General features: G+C 49.7%; 1 protein-coding gene and 1 long non-coding RNA gene across 5 annotated transcripts in view; one reads left to right on the top strand and one right to left on the bottom strand.

Moving 5' to 3' along the window:
- The window catches only part of Gfod1 (Gfo/Idh/MocA-like oxidoreductase domain containing 1), a 99,661-nt gene that overhangs the window by 60,526 nt on the left and 19,659 nt on the right, over positions 1-19,476 (top strand). The gene's annotated exons all lie outside the window — the stretch shown is intronic.
- LOC144366365 (uncharacterized) lies at positions 6,856-17,563 on the bottom strand. Of its 4 annotated transcripts, XR_013425443.1 has the most exons (4): positions 16,912-17,563; positions 14,172-14,333; positions 8,587-9,046; positions 6,856-7,140 (listed from the first exon to the last, which is right to left on the bottom strand). It is a non-coding gene; the product is annotated as an uncharacterized LOC144366365 (long non-coding RNA). The 4 variants fall into 4 exon arrangements; XR_013425442.1 differs by lacking the exon at positions 6,856-7,140 and having other exon boundaries at positions 8,351-9,046; positions 16,912-17,541; XR_013425440.1 differs by lacking the exons at positions 6,856-7,140; positions 8,587-9,046 and adding an exon at positions 9,076-13,987 and having other exon boundaries at positions 16,912-17,542.

The following is a 19,476-nucleotide window of genomic DNA, read 5'->3' as shown; positions in this document are numbered from 1 at the left end:
TATTCTAGAGCCTTTGGGTTTCCATCAGATGCAAATCCAGTGCACTGGGCGGAAAGGGAAAGCGCATCTGTCTGGCTCCCTCTATAACTCTGCTCACCGCTCCACCCCGGCTCCCACAGCATCCCACCCTCAAGCTCCCTGTGTCTGGGTGGCAGAGGCCATGGGCTGCTTACAATCTGGGCCACTCTTGGGCCCTCTGCCTCTAGAAGTTGTCCACACTGTCCTGGCTCTCAGTTCCCTGCCAGGCCCTGTGCAGTGTTCTGAGGCTCCGTTGTCACCCTTCAGAAACAGGGCTGTTTGGACAGACAGGAGGACATGCATCCATTCAGACACAAACCTGTGTATGCAAAGACACCAGGAGCCCACTGGCCTTGGGCATTCTGCGGGAAGTCATGTTCTGTCCCTGAATCTAGTTTAAAGGGGTGGAGTTGGCTCCCCGGGAGCCAGCAAGTCTGTACTGAGCACTGTCCCAGAAGCAAACAGACCAGGTGCTGCCTCACTGAGCTCGAGTATCTTCTGGGGGGCGAAGAGTAAAATACAGAGACCACTGCGTGCCCTTGGCAGGCGAGAGGCTCATGACCCAAACTGAGCAGGAACATCAAGAGAGTGAGGGGGGAGAGGGGGTGGGACAGCACTGGCTTCCACAGGTGGCAGAGGGAGGTCTCCAGAGACATGACATTTAAGTAGAGATCTGAAGAAACAAGGAAGGGAGACCCGTGGATATGGACCCACAGGTGGAGGCACCAGCCGTCCCCACGGGGCTGCGAGTGTGCTGCAGGTCGGCCACGAGGGGGTGGTGGACTGAGGGGGAGCAAGGGGGAGGCAGAAGAGCAGTGGGGGGAGCTCTGGAAGAAGGTGGCCCTGCAGAGCCCCAGCAGCCTTGGGCTTCTCTCCTGTGTGGATCGCAGGGCCCTGAGGGCTGGTGGCAGGAGAGGGCGGCCTGGTGTGCTGTTCCTGAAGGCTGGCCCTGGCTCTGACTTAGCAATTGGCAGGGCTGGAAGGACTCCTGCTTCAGTGCAGATGAGAGGGAGGGTGGTCGCCATGTCAAGGGAAGTGGCCTATTGGGGGACACACGCTGCGGGAGATCAGATGTTATCTGCTTCCACTCTGCGCGGGAGGAGAGCCGTGGCCTGCAGAGGGCTTGGAAGGGAAGAGTAGGAACTTTCCAGTGGCCCCCGTTGGAGTCTTGACTTCCAGGTCTCGGTCATGGCTGTATCTCTGTCCGTTTGGAAGGATGGTTCACCTCTCATGGGCGCGCTTCTCCCTTGCCCAGTTCTTTCTTCAACGGGAAGTGCATGGGAGTCCAACACGGCAAACTGGACTTGTGCAAGAACCATCTGCTGCTCTTCCTCCATGCCAAGCTTCTGCTGGATGGGAACTTAGAACACAAAGCCAGGAACCACCTGCTAAGGCCCCCGGGCTGCACGTCTGACCAGGAAACCCAAGGCGGACAATGGGCAGGATGTGTTTTGAATGCCCACCCGTCTCGGTCCTGCTCGGCTTCCTTCTGGCCTTTGGGTTATTGACAGTGCTAGTGAAAAGGGCCCAGAAACATTTCCCAGGGTGATGGGTGGCCCTTGCTCCACCGACCACTGCTCAGGAGACCAGAGTTTTCATGCCAGCTCGGCCACTATTCAGATGTGTGGGCCAAGTCTTAGTTTGACTTCTAAGATGTTGAAACTGACATCTTAGAAATCCTAAGCTGAAAGACTGAGCAGGAAATAAGGAGCGGAGGAAACCAACACCTGGGGCTTTGGGAGAGTCCTGATGGTGGTGTCCCAGGTTCGAATTCAGGGCCGTCTATGTGCCACTCTTTGGTCCTCCACGTTTGTTTGTATTTAGGGCATCAAGGCTGCTGGATGGATTCATTCTGTTGAAGGAGATGCGAGCACACCGAAGTTAGGATAAGAAAATAAAACTCGCAGTCAAGGAGAATCATGGCTGATGTCCACATATTCTGCAAGAAGGCCTGATTGGATCAGTCATGTGTCGACCTGGCTCTGTCTGGGTTGGAGTTTTGCATCTGAGCGGAATTACTGCGAGTAGGACAGTTACCCACCCAGACGACTGCTGTGCTCCTGCAGGTCCAGCCTCCATTCGACCTATTTTGATCCGTCCCTCGTCCCGTTATGACTTCTAGTTCTGCCTGCGGCATGCAGAGGTGTGAGGTTTGAGTGAGCAGGTAACTGGCAACCTCAGTCCAGGTCGGGGGCTGAAGCCAGCTGGGGTTGGCCCAATCCCTTTCCCTCTTCTTCCTGCAAGTTAAAACCTGCTTCCCAGTGCAGCAGGGTGGTCACCTTTAGAAAGTTTCTCCTCTCACTTTGTTTCCTTACTTGCCACCTGTTGTGAAATTCTACTGTGCACCAGTGGGCGTGGTCAGTGCTTTCCACATCACGTTGTTACCTTTTTATTGGTTCTTTTTAGTTATACATGACAGCAGAATCCATTTTGACATAATTATAAAAGCAGGGGACATATCTTGTTGCATTGTTATTGAAACGAGCCTGCGTGGGTGCTACCCGAGGGGTGGGTTAGACTCTTTCAACTAACTCTTTGGAGCAGGTTCCGAATCCAGATGTGCATTATTGTCTTGATGAACGATGAGGTGGCAGCTGATATTGTTACCGAGGTGTGGTTTAAAGAACCCGTATTCCCATTGCATTTGTGAGAAGTGCCCCTGGGCGCAGGGTTTCCATGCTGTTTTGAACTTGATGTCATCCGGGGTCTTTGCCTACAGGCTGCGTGAAGGACAAGCAGCCCTCCATTCTCAGCGCACCATCTGTACTAGCAGCTCTGCTCTGGTTGGTCAACAGCAACAGGCATAGACGTACTAGGATTGCTAGACTCCACCATTGGAAGTAGGTAAAAGAGAAGCAGCCAAGAGAAGGGTATTAGATCTCTCTAGAGTAAGTGAACCCCCTTGTTCAGTTCTGCTTCCTGCACTTTCAGTTACTTGTGGTCAACTATGGTCCAACACTATTAAATGGAATATTCCAGAAATAAAATATTTCATAAGTTTTAAATTGCACGGCCATTCTGAGTAGCATGACGAAATCTCGCACCACCCTGGTCCGTCCCGCCCAGGATGTGAATCATCCCTTTGTCTGGGATAGTCACACGGGGCAATACCTCATTGGTGAATTGAACTTTATTGAAGATGTGTATGTGCAGCAAAGATATGTAGCACGTTTAGGCTTCTGGACCATCCACAGTTCCAGGAGCCCACTGGGGGTCTTGGAGCGTTTCCCCTTTGGATGAGGGGCTACTTCTGTACACAGCAGCCTAGCATGTGCTGCTTCTTGAACACACTGTGCAGTGTCACAGTAGGTGCTTTATAAGGAAGTTGAGTGACTGATTTACTCTTGTTCATGGGTCAATGATAATTCTGCCTGAGGGACGAGGATGATCCTGGGGAGCTGGAGAAGCCAGTGGCAGTGTCTGGCTCTTCCCCGGTCCTGTTCGTTCTCTTGGCAAAGCTGGACAGCCCTCTCTCATGCTTTTCACATCTCCTCCTCCTCTCTGTCCCCGTCTCCCCCTCCCTGGGGCTCATCCCTGCCAAGTCATGCTTGAATAATTCATGTAAAATTTTTCGTGGAGCACCTGGAGCAAATAAGTGCTGGATAAGAGGTGGATACCAAGTTTTTATTGTGAATAACCAAAGCAACCCAAGTACGTCTAGCTGAGTTGCCCTCTCCTGACCAGAACCTTCCGAGACTCCTCACTTGCTGAAGGAGGAACTTTGAGCTTTTTGTGAGGCCTACAGATGTGGCCCCTGCCCAGGGCTCCCACCTCCCCGAGTGGCACCTCCCTCTGCGATGACTTCGGCTTTCCCTGGACCTGCCAACCCCCTCCTCTCCGTGGGGGAACTGTTCCCATCCTTTTCAGCTTAAGTGCCACCTCAGAGAGGCCTCCCTGACAGCCTTCTTGTCACTGCCACACTCGTCTGTCTCCCGCGGAGCACTTCCACCACCCCGGTGGTCTCTCTTTGTTGTTTATTATCTGGGACATGGAATTCCATGACGATGGGACCATGTCTGTCCTTTGTCACAGTGTGTCCTGCATGCCGTTGAGGCTAGAAAAACATGGCCAGTGGTGGTTGAGTGAACAGAAATCAAAATACTTGAGAGAATCCACCTAAAAGGAGGAAGGGTTTATTCTGACTCACAGTTTTGGAGGTATCCGTGCTGGTCGCTTGGCCCTGCTGCTTCGGGCCTGTGGTGGCGTGCTACATCACGGCCGTGCGTGTGGCCCAAGAGGCCTGCTCACCTCATGGCAGCCAGGAAGCAAAGAGACGAGAAGGGGCCAGAGCCCCAATGTCCCCTTTCAGAGCACGCCCCCAGTGACCTAACTTGCCTCCAGTAGGTCCCACTTGGTACAGCTGCTGCCACCTCCCAAGAGCACCACACGCTGAGGACCAAACCTTGGATACAGAAGTCTTCGGGGGACACCCAGGGAAATCTAGTTAGAAATTCAAATCACTTTGTCTTAGGTGACCAGGCTGATGTGATGATTCCTCCTGTGATTATAAACTAAGGGTCCCTTTTGAAGTGCTCATTGAGCATTTCCTGAGTGACAGGCACCACACTCATGTGCTTCCCCCAGCAACCCCGTGATGTGAGCTCCATTTTCTGGTCTTCATTTTCCAGATGAGGCTCTTGTGGCCCAGAGAAATCATATGAGGTGGCCCAGGTGGCCGTGCCTGTAACTCAACCCAAGCAAAGCGGCTCTTGGACCTGCCCGGCTGCGTGTCCTGCTGGAGACAGCAGGTTAATTCTGGCTGACCCAAAGGACCACGCTCTCTACCAAGACAAGCCGCTCTCCAGCCTCTGGAGCCCCTGCTGGCTGGTTTGACTCGGCTGGTTGGGTTTGCAGTGGGGCAGGCTGCCTCTGCCAAATGCTTCACAGCCCTCACAGACCTGCGTCACAAACCTGGCAGGCCCTCCAGTGTGACCGCTGCCATCGTGAGTCATTCCCAAATATGCACATCTTTTTCTCCCCGTGCAGGTCGCGAGACGCTACGGAACAGGGCCCAAGCTTTGCTTTTTCCTCCAGTTTACCCAGGACACCCAGAATGGCACTGAGACGTGGCTCAGTGTCACTCAGCCTGACTGGGGAACAGAATGGTCTCCGCGGGGTGGTGCCCTTCTGGTGGTGGGGAGAGACCTGCCTTGTAATAGTTGGCACGAACAAGTCCTTATCTCTTTTTAGAACAATGTGGTTTGCTTTGGCAACTGCTCAGAAGATGGAAACGTCACGTGTAGAATCCAGACTTGTCTGGGAGAGGTTCAGGCCTTAGCCACTGTGTGCCTGTTGAATGGCCTCTTTGTCTCTGGGATCTCTGCCCCTTATCACCCATCAGGGGCTGCCATTCCCATTACTCTGTACAGAGCAGAGGCCCAGGTGGAGCTCTGGGACGCCCTGGTCTGCTTGGCCGGGCCCCAGTCTGTTTGGCTTTGCCGTGGGCTGCTTTGCACTGGGCATGTCTGAGAGGGAGCCCAGGATTCAGACAGTCCAGGGGTGACAGCTGCCGCAGCCTTGGAACGAAGGCTTAGAGGGTGATTCCACCCGCTTTGGCCTAGGAAGGCTTGTTCTTTTCAGCCTGCTCATCCTGGGCCTCCTGAGGTGAGAGAGTGAAGGCCACACTGTACCCAGCGGAGTGCCACCAGGGTGCCGCCCATCGGCCAGGCTTCATTGGTGGTTCTTGGATCAGACCTGTTCTTTTGATTACCCTGTGGACAAGGAATGCATGCTTATTAGCTGTCATTGTGGAGGCCGACTCTGGCTGTGCTCAAGTGCCCTGGTGGCAGGAGAGCGAGCCGTGGGCGGGCCAGCAACAGGCTGAAGAGCCTTGGCAAGCAGGCAGCTTAGTCCCCGTGGTGTCTGTCCCCTGGAAGACTTTTTTCTTTTTGGTCCTGGGGTCGTTGAACCCAGGGTACTTCATCACTGAGCTGCATCCCCAGCCCTTTTTATTTATTTATTTTTAAATTTTGAGACAGGGCCTCACTAAATTGCTGAGGGCCACACTAAGTTGCTGAGGCTGGCCTCTAACTTGATCCTCCTGCCTCAGCCTCTTAGTCACTGGGATTACAGGTATGTACCATCATGCCCGGCCCCAGGCAGACTTTTATGATGGACAGGTCTCCTCCGTTCTTTCCTCCGGCTACCAAAAGAACATGAAGGTTCGGGGCACAGTGGATAAATGCTCCACCAAATCCTGTGGCTGGTATTTTGAAAAATGAGGGAGAATATCAGGTGCAAGTGGCACATAGGTCCCAGGTACAGACGTTCTAGGGAAACGTGGATAAAGGCTGGCGCAGGGGCAGGCCAAGGGGGTCGGCCATCTTCCTAAGCTTCTTTGATGCTCTGGGAAACTTCATTCCCAGTTCAGGTGTATTTGGCCTTCTCGTGTATACAGTGGGTGCCACTGAGACTGCTTGAGAGACTGTGAACAGTGCTGAGCAAACACGATCACGCTCATTGTCATAGCAACCGTGTCACAGTCCTCAGAAGCATGCACTCTCCGAAGCAGGCGGGATCCCCAAGGGCTTCTCAGATGAGGGTTTGATAATGGCTTTGCTCAGAGGAGTATCCCTTCCCTGTCCTTGGTCATCACAGCTTCCCAAGACTGGGGGAGGGCGCAGCACTTGTGTAAGCCCAGGAGGAAAGGCACGGAAAGGGGAGCACAAAGCAGGCGCGTCCTCACGGATTTCTCCAGCCCAAGGCCAGTTCTCTGGTGGAGAGCCCACACCACAGGAATAAGACTAATGCATGGGAGCAGGGGCAGACCTTAAAAATATTGGAAATGCAACTGCTGACACCTATCAGAAGTGATGCTGGCTTGGCTTCCATACTGGTTCCTGTTACCTGAATATCAGCCCCACTAAAATTACAGTAAACCTTGGTTTGTATCAGTTTGCTTTGGCTGCCATAACAAAGAGTACCACACACTGATTTAAACACCAGAACTCATTTTTTTTTTTCTTCACACTTTGGGAGGCTGGAAGACTGAGATCAAGGTAGCATAGCAGCAGGATTGGTTTCTGTCAAGGCCTCTCCTTGGCTTGCTGATGGCATCTTCTCCTTGTGTCCTGATGTGGTCTTCCCTCGGTGTGTGTCCGTGTCCTAATCTCCTAAGGACATCTGAGGACATCAGTCAGACTGGATTAGGGACACCCCAGCAACCTCATCTTAGGCACCTCTTTAAAGAATCTGTCTCCAAATACAGTCACATTCTCTGGGCCTGGGGGTTGAGACTTCAACACATGAATTCCCAAGCACTAGAGGGACACTGCTTCCTGACATGGTCCAATGACCATCCAGACACAGCTGGGCCAGGGGCACTGATAGATGCAGGACCCTGGACTCCTAGAATACAGATTCCAGGGTAGCTTGCTGCCCTTATCTGAAGTCATGGCATCTTTCCAGAAATCCAAGAAAAAACACTTTCAAATCACTTGGGGCTTGGGACTGTAGTTCCCCATTGCCTTTCTGATGTCATTGACTGGGTTGGCCCTGGACGTTCACCCTGCCTGCAGAATCCCTCCAACTCTAAAAGAGCTCAAGGTCTGTATCACTTTATAAATTCAGCAGATTCCACTTCATTTCAGTTCCTGACTTATCCAAGTTCAAACAACAGACCCCTTTATTCAAGAAAAGAATGTGGCATTCCCCCCCCCCTTGGAAAATCATTTCCACCTATAAATCTCTCCATCCCCCAGCTCTGTCTGTGTGTAACGAGGGAACTGAAATTAGTCCCCTCACCTAATGATAGGAACTTGATGGGTGTTGGGATTTGGGGACTGGTTTCATTTTCTTCTTCAGATTTGCCTGTCTTATTTTTTTTTAAAAAAAACTTGAGCATGTGTCATTTTATTTTTTCTAAAATCCATCAAGTCATTCCAAGAGAAAATAATAGGGAAGTAACCAAACACAGTATCCCAGCTCTTCCCTTAACAGAGTTGTGTGAACCAGGTGAGGGCTGAGCACCGTCAGTCATAAAATCATGGAGGTAGAGGGCCCCAGGTCTACCCCCGGGCCTCCGATTGTCTCCCGTCTATCAAATCTGTTGTTTGCTTGTGGCTGGGTTTTATTTCGACCCAGTGACCTACTTTCTTGCAGGTCCTGACTGGCTCACCTGAGCTCTCTACCAGGTGGCCGTATCTTTTCTCCCTTCAGGGCCACTTGAGGAGGTCCTCACTGCCCAGTACAAACGTTTACCAGAACAGCAGCCGTTAGTAGAGAAACTACACCCCCCTCGCAGTCCATGTTGTCTGTGAACAAAACATGCCCCTGGTCAAACCTTCCCTCCCTGGGAAGATTTTGCCTCCTGTCCAAGATAAGACACTTGCGATATTGTGTGGCAAATTTAATTAGGCAAAACAAGACAACTGGGTCTGGGCCCTGCCTTACAAGGAAAAGAAATCACCCTCTGCCGGCCACAGCCCGGTCTAAGGTCACATTCAGTAGTGTTCTCATCAGGTGGCTGTTTCCCAAGCCCGCCTCCATGTGGAGGGCAAATGCTACTCAGACAGGGCTCCTGCCACTCTCCTGCGCCGTGCCGCAGGGAAGGGTACATTTCTCACATACCTTCGCCAGATCACAGCTTTTCTGGGAGCTGAGCCAAGTGCTCCCATCCTTTGGGAGCTGACCCCAGAAGAGAGATTGTGTGAACTTCTGCTCTCGGGTTGGGCAATCTCCCAAAGTCAGTTGGGTGAGCCGGGGAAGGGCGGGGTTGAGCCGGAGTCACCCTATTTATTTCATCACTGTCTACGTGAAACAAAGGGTTTGTGTTTGCAATTCCCTGACGATGAAATCCAGTGACAGGAAAAGCCATGCGACCGGGTCCTATTGTAACGGCTGATCCTCTGGGCCCCTTTGATCTCCGTCTCCCTTGTCCCCAGGTTTGCTCCACACAGCCTCAGAGCTGGGCAGAAGGTGATGTTTCCTCAGAAACCCAATCTCTGCTTTGAGGAGGTTTTCAGTTCTAGGAGAAGGCCTTTGAACGTGGCTGTCTTGGACAGTTTTCTTGGCCATTGTAACAGGGTGTCTGGAAGGCATTCCAAAGAGACACTGACATTAGTTTTTAATATGGTTCTTTATTCAGGGAGCCTGAGCCAGTCTGGTCAAGGAGTGATGCTCTTAAAGTAGACGGCAGAGGAGGTGAAGAAAAAGAAGGAAACAGGAAAGAAACAGTCTCTGAGGTAGAGAAGCTAGAGGTTGACTTTCCCAGAGGAAAGCCAAAGGTGTCATCATCAATGTTAAGGGGGATGGATAGTCTCCTTTCTTCTCTTTCACAGGTAAATCCCAAGCATACAATTTTAGCCACTGTATCCCAAATCCAAAAATCACAATTTCTTTCTCATACAGTAAGCCCTGTGTAACAACCTGGTGGCTTCACACTACCTCTATCTTGTTGCCCCACTCTTCTTGACTATGTGGTTCAATATGGCCTCACCTCTGTGACTGTGCTTATGGACACGGGAAGGTAAGAGAATGGAGAGTTGCACCATGGGAAGTTTACATGTCCCTTCTACTCCTATCCCATTGGCCAGAACTTAGTCACATGGCCAACCTTGATTGCAAAGCAAACTGGGAAATGTAGTTTCCATTCTTGGAATCCACAAGTCCAGGTAAAAATGTATGGTTCTATTACTAGAGAAGGAGAGAGTGATTGGAAGGAGAAGAAGGATAGCCCTTGCCCTCTGTACTCATCACCACCCTGTGTAATAAGAACTGACCCAGTGTACAATGAATTGAAATGCATTCTGCTGTCATACATACCTAATTAAAATTAATTAATTAATTAATAAAAACAAAAAACCAAAAGAACCAACCCTGGGATGAATATAGGCAGCAACTACAACAGGACTCCCAAACAAAGCTTCCCAGTGACCATCTGTAAAGCATTTTAAGAACCACTCTAGTAGGCCCTATGGGTTCAGAGTCCATTTTCTAAAATCTCCATACCAGCTGGACCCACATTTGCCCTTCTTGCTCAGGGAAGTTGAACTTGGAAGTTGAATGTCAAGGAGCTACTCTCTAGGCCTTTGTACTTAACATCAAGTACACATGTACAGAATACTCTAGAAAGCATGAATTTAAAACAGGCAGGACTCCTTTCATTTTATCTCCCCATTTTCCATCTGCCTCCCCTCCCCTCCCCTCCCCTCCATCTAGGCTAGGATGCGGAGTTCCACAGCCCTAGCAGGAAAGAGGTGTCTCTCTGGGGCCTTATTACCCGTCCAAGTGGAGCCCTCTTGGGCTTCACACAAGATGTCTTTCAAAGGGTTTCAGGGCAGGGGCTGCAGGGAGCAGAGGTAGCACAGAGAGCTCTTATGTAATGTGGTAAATAGCAAACGGGCGTTTCATTTTCCATTAGCCAGAGAAGCATTTCATTGCCACTAGAAATGGGAGCAGACGTGAAAGCAATTAGTGTTCGTGGGTTTACAGTGATGTCCTGGAGCCAGCCAAATCCTGCAGCCAGATGTCTGTCCTTCACAGGTTCCTGATTCAGAGAAAATTTGTGAGTTCTTTCTACCACTGCCCATCTCTGCCTCCTGCCAGAAAGACCCAAAATACCACAGTTGGGAGAACAGAACATTCTCTGAATAGCAGAGGTAGCAGGCTTGTTCTTTGGAGATACAGAATGTTGCCTCCAAATTTGGGGAGGGGAGGCCAGGAGGGACAGGAAAAATCCTCCTGGCCCCGGAACCTTCCGACCTCTGGGACAGAGGTACACTTCTGTATTTGTTTGTCTTTAACCCTGCCCTACCCCACCCCTTATGCACATAAAATAGGAAAGAGAAGACTCCACACAAGATAGGAGCCCTGAATGCCTGCCCCCTACACACACACACACACACACACACACACACACGACTAATGCGATCTCAGTTTTGCTCCATTTCCAGCTCTATCGTATCCATTAACACCAAAGCCCCAGAATCCACCACTTAAAATTCACACCAGATCTCCAGGGCTGAGTCTGGAAGATCTATGTAAAATGTCTCATGTTTACACTGATTACATGTTAATAAAAGTTTGGAGAGACCGGGTGAAGAGCATTGTACCATTAAAATTAATTCCACCTGCTCCTCTTTGCCTTTTTAAATGAGGTTCAGGAAAATTAATCCTCCTGCTTGGCCACAGCAAGAGAGTAGAACTGTTGTTGGAGCCCCGTATTTTAGATGCCATAGTCACAGTGCCCAGGAGAGGTACTTTTTTTTTTTTTTTTTTCCTACTAGGGATTGAACCCAGGGGCATGCTACCACTGAGCTAAATCTCCAGCTGTTTTTATTTTTTTATTTTGAGACAGGGTCTCACTAAGTTGGCCGGGAACTTGTCATCCTCCTGCCTTGGCCTCTCCAGTAGCTGGCGTGCACTACTCCGCCTGGCTGAATTCCAAGGAATTTTAAAGCTTTATCTTGTGCCTCGTCTCATTTACTCCTTACAAAACTCTTGTGAAAGGCAGGAAGCTTGGGCAAGTCCTCAGCACTGCTGGCTGGTGGCAGTTTCTCTCAGTTCTAAGAAGGTTCTGGACAAGGTGACCATTCCATGAGTCCTTGTCTTTGTGACTTCCTAATCACAAGAAAGGGCTGAGCCTGGTCCAGACTTTTCCCCTTGGGACTCCTTCACTGGCTCTCTATCTTACAACATTTTGCAAAGTCATTTCCAGACATCTCCTCTGTGCATTAAATGATAAGTCAATATTTCTCCATCGTAGGAATTTCTTTTGGGTTTCATTTAAAATTAGACTTTGATTCCAAACTGTCATCATTCAGCATTTTTTTAACTTTTAAAAGTATGGAAGCATTCGATCTTTCCACTTTTTTTCCCCTGCAAAAAAAAAAAAAATGTATTCACAGTTGTACCACCATCACCACAACTGACTTTAGAACATTTCGTCAGCCCAACAAGAAACCATTAGTAATCACTCTCCCTCTACTGCAACCCCAGGCAACGGTAATGTTGGCTTCTATAGATTGGCCCATTCTGAAAATTTCATATGAGAGAGATCACGTGTGCTTTTCTGTGAGGCTCTTTTTAGATGTCGTATATTTTCAAAATCCATCCACATTGTAGCATATATCATAACTTTGTTCTTTTTTGTGGCTGAATAGGTCCCCTTGTATGGATGTTCTGCATTTTGTTGACCCATTCGCTAGTGGAGAGACATCTGGGTTGTTTCCGTCTGTGGCTATGGTTAACAGTGCTGCCGGGAACATTGACATGCATGTATTTGTTAGAATACCTGTTTTCAGTCCCTTTGGATGGATGCCTGGGAGTAGAATTTCTGGGTTATGTAGTCACTTTATGATTAACTTTTTCAGGAATTGCCAGAATGTTTTCCAAAACCTATGCTGTGGTCCACTCCTACCAGCAATATTCTAATTACATCTACACCAACTCTTGAGATTTTCTTTTTGATCAGTCACTTTTAGTCCAAGTGAATTGATATCTCCTTGTGGTTTTGATTTGCCTTTCCTTAACAACTAATAATGTTGAGTATCTTCACAAGTTTATTGCTACTTGTATGTCTTCCTTGGGGAAATGTCTATTCAGATCATTGCCTGTTTTGATTTCATTTACCTTTTTATTACTGAATTGTAAAATTATTCATATATTACGGATATAGTTTCCTTCTGAGATACAGGATTTGCAAACATTCTTTCTGGGTTGTTTTATACTTTCTTGATGATGTCCTTTAAAGTACAAGTACTTTCATTTGAGGAAGTCCAATTTATCTCTTTTGCTTTCTCTCTTTAAATTTTTAGTGTCCGGCCTTGAGTGTCATTTCTGAAAAGGCTTTGCCTGACCCCAGGTCTCATCTTTTTATTCTTCTGTTTTCTTCTAGGAACTTTATAGCTTTTAGCTTTTAGGCCCTTGATCCATACTGAGTTAATTTTGTGTGGTGTGAGGAAGGGGTCTGGTTTCATTGTTTAGATGTGAGTATCCTGTCATCCCAGCACCTATGTTGAAAAGACTGTTTTTCCATTGAATTATCTTGGCCACATCCCTAGCTCCATTTTGTATTTTATTTCGAGCCAGGGTCTCACTGAATTGCTTAGTGCCTCACCATGGCTGAGGCTGGCTTTGAACTCAGGATCCTCCTGCCTCAGCCTCCAGAGCTGCTGCAATTACAGGTGTGTGCCACCTCACCCGGCTGTTATAAATTTTGAAATCATGAAATGTAAATCTTTCAGATTGTTCTATTCTGGGCTCATAGTTTCTGCTTCTCAGTTTTTACGGAAGGCAACTAGGATCTTGACAGGAACTGCATGGGATCTGTGTACCAATTTGGGAACCACATGAAGTCGTCTTCTGATCCACATTTCCATTATTGGCATCTTTAATTGCTTTCAACAATGTCTTTTAATTTTCACTTCTTAAATTTATTTCTCAGCATTTTATTCTTCCTGATACTGTTGTAACAGGACTAGCTTTCCTCATTTAATTTTAACATTTTCCATTTTTCTGCAAAAGTTTCTAAGTAAATAGCATCATACCATTCGTAAATACTTAAGTGACATTCTGTCCGTCAATACCGAAGCTAGCATCTCTAACTGATAAGGAGTCCTTCCTTCCTATCTGTCCTATAGCCACTGCATCACAGCTACTGCTCTGACAACAATGAGCACAAATTCCCTGCTCTCCTCTCCTAGGTGGTTCAGCTTTGCATTTCTTGGATCATCTCTGCAATGTCTTCTGACGGTGGCCTTCCCTAGCCAGGGTCCAGACAGGCCCACACCTTGCCCTTAGCAATGACATTTCCCAGTTTCCCTCCATTTTCCAACAGTCTGTCTTTCCTTCTTTCTTCTTTTCTTTGTTCTCTCTCTCTCCTCCCTCCCACCCTTCCTTCCTTATTCCTTTTTCATGCTTGGAGGGTTTGAATTTATATTTTCCAGGCAGAGCTATAACCTCCCGTAGGGTGATTCTGCAGTCAGATGATCCTCACTAAGTGGAGCTCTGTCTCTCCCCACTTCATTTCCTAGAAAGACATTTGAGACAGACAGTGGTTTTCTGGAGCAGTAAGGCCACGGGTCCCTGCCAGAGCGAGATGCTGCTGTTGGCTCTCCAGGCACCTTGGCAAAGACCCTGGACAGAACACCAGGTGTCCCACCCCCCACCCCCCCACCCCCGTCCAATATCCGAGCATCAGTGACAGGTGTTACCCAGGGCGATGGAGAGGCCGCCGCTCGCTTCACAGGCTTTGATAGGGTGGAATCAGGACCAGACTCCTCGCTCCTTGAGAAGCTGATTGTTCAGAGCCTCTTGCCCACATGCAGTCCCAGATATGGTCTTCTCTTGGGTCCTCCAAGACTCTTCCTTCTTTCCTTCATTCAAAAGACAGACATATGTCTGCAATTAGGGTCGATGCAAAGCTTAGAAGTAGAGAAATCTTGCAAAGAGTTTTCACATGGTGTGTGTCTCCCACTTTTATGTCTCCCCCACCCCCCACCATTGGCAGCACTTCATTGAGACAAAATGTGGGCTCTTTCCATCACGATCTGCTGTGAATTACTCCTAAACCATGTTCCACGGGCAAGGGGACATCCAAAGTGTTTCCTTATTTAGTATGGCCATTAGCACAGCAGCAGCCTAGGAGCGGGACTAGGGTCTGGGTGTCTCCTGCTGTGGCAGCTTCCAGGGTTCAAGGTGCTGGACGAGGGTGGGGTCCTCGGTGTGGGGAATATTCCAGAATCCCAGGGCAAATGATAAGGATATATTGAGGGCTCAACGCCACATCTCTGCAGTTAGGTGAAAGTGGCAGTAAAGCAAGTCACACAGAAGCTTGGTTTCCCAGTACATAAATCTATTTGCCAAATGATAAGTATATATTTTGTTTTCCAGCTTCCAATGTGATTGTCATTGTATGCAGCAGGTTGAGGCTCCGCCCATTTATTAGGTTTGTTTTGAATGACCTTGGACTGTGTCCATTCCAGAGCGTCCACTCTCCTAAAATGTCTTTACGTTACCCCAATACTTATGAAATCTGCCTGTTTCCCCAGGTGCTGGTGCACCCCATCTCTTCTGAATGCCCAGTCTCCTGGGACTCGCTCAGGGTGTGTGCTGGGAGGAATAAGGAAAAGGAGATCTGGCAGTAGCTGTGGTTTCCTCATCAGTGCAGAGCTTTCAGAAGGAGCCCTGAGCCCCTGCACGTCCCTGCTGGTTCCTGTTCTGCGGTACTGCCCCTGGCTGCTGTGAGCCCTGCCCTGCAGGAAAGGGACATGTCCATTACTGGGATGCACGGATGGCTGAGTGGGGTGGGAGGCGAGGAGGGCTCAGCAGAGCTGAGTTCAGCCTCCAGGCTGGGACCGTGAGTCCAGGGGTGCCCATTCATCATAACTAGACACCCCAGTGAGCACCGTGGATAGGCATTGTGCACTCACATGCACATTCTCAGTTAAATGGGCAAGGTGCATGTTTGAGGATGAAGGGAAATTTTTTAAAAATAATATATATATGTATGTATGTGTGTGTGTGTATATATATATATGTGTTTTGCTGAGGTGACTTTATATGCAGCAAAATGTGGTGCAGGAATTAAGTGTACGATGAACGTCGATAAGTGTATCTACCCAAATGGCCACCCAATCCAGAGCTGGAATGTTTCAAAGGGAAGAAGTGTTTGAAAAGAAGGTCCCACCTGTATTTGCCTGGACATGTCAAAGACCAAGCGGTGCCCTGATCCCCACCCAGCCCAGGCCTTGGTGAGAAGTGAGTCCTGTAATAGATTCAAGTCAGGTGTCTGTCAGGCCATGAGCATGGCGATGACTATCTGATACAGGCGGACCTCAGAGATATTGAGGGCTCAACTCCACATCTCTGCAATTAGGTGAAAGTGGCAGTAAAGCATGTCACACAGAAGCTTGGTTTCCTAGTACATATAAAAGTTATGTTTGTGCTACACTATAGTCTACCATGTGATAGCATTCTGTTTAAAAAATACACATACTTTAATTTCAAATGACTTTATTGCTAAAAAAAAAAATGCTAGTGATCATCTGATCTATTGGGAAAATGGTCCCAGTAGATCTGCTCAATGCAGGGGACACAGGGTCACCACAAACCTTGAACATGCAAACGGTGCAATGGCTTTGAAGTGGTAAAAAAGCAAATCAGAGTGAAACCAGGTATCTCTGCCTGCAGAGCATGCCTGTACCTGACCTGGTTTCATCCTCAGAACAGCGCCAGAAGGCAGCAGTCGGCTTCTCAGACTTCCTCCTGTCTGTCAAGGACAGAGAAAGGGAATGCATCCCTTGGGAGGCGGAGGGAGTCTGTATCTGGGGACCTGGCTTGTACTCAGAAATTTCTTCTTTCAAAAATGAATACAAGGGCTGGGGCTGTGGTATTAAAAATGAATACAAGTAGAGCGCTTGCCTAGCACTGGGTTTGATTTTCAGCATCGCATATAAATAAATGAAGAAAATAAAAGTCCATCAACATCTAAAAAAATATTTTAAAAAATGAATGCAAACTTTGTTTTTGGTTCTAAGGGAACCTGTTTATTTTCATATAAGATGTTTAATTTATGAATATTTGCTCTCAATCCCTCCCCAAATCATCAAGTAAAAGGACGACACTCCAGAGAGGCCACCTGGGCCGTGTGTCATTTCCGGCTCACCCACAGTGGGTCACCACTATCTTCTTGTGATTCCTAAGGCTGAACTGGTCTTTGGCCAATCGTGTCCCCTGCCCACCCTGCCCTCCTGTGTTGTGTTGGCTTCTCACCATGGAAGCAGATGAGGCCAGATGGTTCCCTACCGGGTGCCCACAGAGCCCAGCCTCCCGTGGCCCAGCTCTGGGCTTTCTGACACAGCAGAGTCCCCCCTTTCAGGATACGGCTCAGGCTGCCCCCAGACCATCCCGGGCTGGAGAGCCACACGATGCAGGTTCTGGGCAATGTCTCACCTGCGCTCTGATGGAGCAGCCAGGGGCCTGGAGCCTGATGTCCCTTTTATTTTGAGGACCGGCTTCTGCAGGGTCCCTCCATGCGTCTGCTCTTGCCCATCTGTCCCCAGGTCCCAGCTTGTGGCTCTGAGCTCCCTGAGGGCTGCTGTGGGCTCTCTCCTCCCTCCCCAGCACTTTCTCCAGCATGCAGCCTCCCTGCGGCTCTGCAGCCTGGGTCTTCCAGGGAGTCACTGTGCGCCCGTGGTCACTGCCACTCGGGATCCCACCCTTCCTCCTGGGTGAGACCTGTCCCTCCCTCTGACATGCAACATCCCCAGGTATCCAAGTTTCCTCTTGGCTGCTGTCACAGGTTTAGTGGCTTAAAATGGTGCAGATTTACTCTTGAAGCGCTGCTAGAGGCAAGAAGCCTAAACTGCACGTCCTGGCAGGGCTGAGTTCCTCCCCTTACCTTTCCCGGCTTCTAGAAGCTGCCTGCGTGTCTTGGCTCTTACCCACCTGGGCTCCCTTCGGCCTCTTGTGTCCATGCTGACCTCTGGCCTCCTCCTTATTGGGAGTTTGTAAGATACCGGGCCGACCTGGGTAATCTGGGATAATCCCCTGCGTGATCCTTAACTTCAACACATCTGCAAAGTCTCCTTGCCATCACATAAGGGGACAGTCACAGACTTGAGAGATTAGAAAGGTGACAGTCTGCCTGCCAGGAGAAGGGGCAAAGGGGACATTTCGTTCTGCCCTCTGCAGGCTTATTGGAATAAAGTGACAAAGATGAATAGGAGAAATCACTCAAATGTATTATCTGCAAGGGGCGATCACAGAGCCGCTGCCACCAGCTCAAGAAGATGCTACAGTCGGGCTGGGGATGTGGCTCAAGCGGTAGCACGCTCGCCTGGCATGCATGCGGCTCGGGTTCAATCCTCAGCACCACACACAAAGATGTTGTGTTTGCTGAAAACTAAAAAATAAATATTAAAATTCTCTCTCTCTCTCTCTCCCTCTCTCTCCCTCTCTCTCTCTCTCTCTCTCTCTCTCTCTCTCTCTCTCTCTCCCCCCCCTCTTTCTTTCTTTAAAAAGAAGAAGATGCTACAGGCTTTCCCAGGAGGAGGGTAGAGTCGGGAGCCTAGACCAACTTTAGGGGAATGGTAAATGGATTTTAGGGGAACTCAAGGGCTTGGAGGACATAGGGTGGCCGGGGACAGTCCACCCATCCACAAAACAGACAGTGGTTTGTAAATGACCCTCTGTGGGACCAAACGAGGCCAGTGTGAGGCGAAAGTCTGTCCAGGTCCTCATGGTTCATGAAATTTCGGTAAGAAGACCAAAGTTGATGGTGTTCTCTTGGTGGAACCAGCCCTCAGGCAGATCAAGGGGCATCACAGACAAATGCTCCCTGTCAGGGACAGGGAGACCCCCGGGGAGGTCCTGGGGCTGGGATCCCGAGGTGGGTTCCAAGGTCTCTGCAGGGATCAAAGCAGCAGTCTTTGGGGGATCATTTTCTGAGCCCCTGCAGGACTCAGCTTTGCCACCAGCTTCTGGGAAAGGCCACCTGTCCTGCCGGCGATGGTGCCGTGGGTACAGCTCTGCCTCCCAGCCAGCACGGTGCTCCCTGGGAGAGGTGAGCGCGTTTGGAAGTCCACGGCACCTGACGGGAGCCCAGCTCCTGACTCACTGTTGGGCTGTGTGACCTGGGGCAGGTGAAGCCCCCATCTCCCCGTCTATAAAATGACACTGAGCTGACTCTGAGAAATGAGAAAGGCCTTTAGCACTGTGGCGGGCAAACAGTAGGTGCTCAATAAGTGGTGTCTCACAGTTCTTGGGAGGAGTTTCGTTCCTCGGCTTTGTTTGCGCATTGAATGGGGCCTCCATGGGTGTTTCCATGGTTATTGAAAATAAGTGAAAGGCTGTTCCCCAGACTTCCAATTTGAGCCTTGGAGGACCCTCCTGCAGTCCCTTCTGCCTGCCTGAGTGGACACCCCCAGCTCACCCTGGATTCGCCCTGTGCCTCTGGACCGGGCCGTGCAGCCCGGGGAGGTTCTGGGCCTCCCTTGCCCACGGCTGGGAACGAACTCTGGGAGGGGGCGGAAGAGACTTGGCATTTAAGCCCCGGGAGTTTCTCCAGTGGGAACAAAGCCCAGGGACATCGTGAAGCCCCCACCCTGGGCTCTTTATCTCAAGGGGCGGGGCTAACATTTACGTGTGCGTCCTGCCGTCCCTTTCCAGAGGTCATCTGAACCTCAGCTGTCCCTGTCCTATTTTACTGATGAGGAAGCTGGAACCCTGAGAGACTGACTCCCGCGTCAGAGTTCCCACAGCTGGGAAAGGGCAAGCCTGGCCTCTGTCCAGCTTCTAAATGACCAACCTGTGACCCTGCAGTACCTGAATTTGTGGCTATTGCATGAATCCCTGTGGTGTTTCAAGAAAGGAGGAACAAGAGTCCCCTATCAGAGGCAAGGCCGCAATGCATGAGCTTATCAGGTGGTGGTTTATAGGCTCTTTATTGCACATCCAGTTCCTCTTGGGAGAGGGCTGTGCCAAAGGCCATGGCTGTCATGTGTGTGGAGGGGTGCC

The sequence above is a fragment of the Ictidomys tridecemlineatus genome, chromosome 8 (genome assembly GCF_052094955.1).
Source record: "Ictidomys tridecemlineatus isolate mIctTri1 chromosome 8, mIctTri1.hap1, whole genome shotgun sequence".
NCBI classification, from domain to species: Eukaryota; Metazoa; Chordata; class Mammalia; order Rodentia; family Sciuridae; genus Ictidomys; species Ictidomys tridecemlineatus.
This window is presented reverse-complemented; position numbering and strand designations above follow the sequence as displayed.